Raw genomic sequence first — 1,457 nt, 5'->3', positions numbered from 1 at the left:
GCTGAAAGCAGAGAATATCAGAAAGATGTTTACCTATGCTTTATTCAGGTTTAGAGAGGCCAAATTTTCAGCCAAGGAGTTGTTGTTAAGTGCCGTCAAGTCGCTTTCTACTCATAGCGACCCTGTCTAGGGTTTCCAAGGAGCAGCTGGTGAGCTTGAACTGCTAACCTTGCAGTTCAAACGACTTTGCAGCCTGGCGTATTAACCCACATCATCACAGCAATGGAGTAGATAGGTATAAAGAGGAGAAAACAATACTATTAAAGTATGTTCACCATGGAATGTTCCATCATTCAAAATCAAAAGGGAAACTTTAATTTAAGGACAAAGTTAATAAGGGATGGGGACGTGGGTGGAAAGGAAATAGGAACCACAATGAGGAAGTGGAACAACTTGTTGCATGTAGGGGACTGCAGTTATTGAGATGAGGCAGAATGTGTGATCTGTTGAATGTAATACTGATGATCTTGTCTGTAAACCTTCACTCAATTCACAATAAACAGTTAATTTTTTTTTTTTTTTTACTTGCATGTGATATTAATGATATTGTTGGATGATTTCCGCATTCAATTGTACCACCTCTCTTTGTAATGGTCACAAATATGGATCTCTTCCAGTCAGTTGGCTAGATAGCTGTCTTCCAAATTTGGCATAGATGAGTGAGTACCTCCTGTGCTCCAGCAGTTTGTTGAAATAATTCTGTTTACATTCCATCAATTCCTGGAGCCTTATTTTTCGCCAATGCCTCCAGTGCAGCTTGGACTTCTTCCTTCAGTCCAAGCTGCACTGGAGGCATTGGTAAAAAACACTGACTCTTGATCATATGTACCACTTGCAATGGTTGAACATCTACCATTTCTTTTTGGTACAGTGACTCTGTGTATGCCTCCCATCTTCTTGTGTTTTTAAATATTTTTTATTAATGATATATTAAAAATAAAGATGCAATATAAAACACACATACATCTTATGGCTATAAATGTACTGGCAACTAAGACAAAAAAGGACTATCCTATATTTGGTTTAAAAATTTATGGAATTTTTATCCTTTTCAGTAGTTTGAAAGGCATATCTGCCAGAAGATTATAACAAATTATACAAGGCTAATTGTATAAAACTGCTTTACAATTTTATAAAGTTTTATGAAATAGGAAGGTAAAAGTCATTGTTTTCTTAGAGTGTTAAGTTGCTGTTTTTGATGTTTTGATGTTTTCTGTATCATTCGATATTTCTTAAATTTTCACTTTTCTTCTTTCAGTTTGAGAAATGTTGAACATGTTCTTCTCTTTTTATTTTCTAACTCCAGGTTTTTGTACATCTCATTATAGTACTTGACTGTCTTCTCAAGCTGCCCTTTGAAGTATTCTGTTCACCTCTTCTACTTCCTTAGTTCCATTCGCTTTAACATTTCTACACTGGAGAACAAGTTTGAGTCTCTTCTGACATCTGTTTTGGCT

Source organism: Chrysochloris asiatica, unplaced genomic scaffold (assembly GCF_000296735.1).
Source record: "Chrysochloris asiatica unplaced genomic scaffold, ChrAsi1.0 scaffold00354, whole genome shotgun sequence".
Taxonomy (NCBI): Eukaryota; Metazoa; Chordata; class Mammalia; order Afrosoricida; family Chrysochloridae; genus Chrysochloris; species Chrysochloris asiatica.
Note: the sequence above shows the minus strand (reverse complement) of the source record.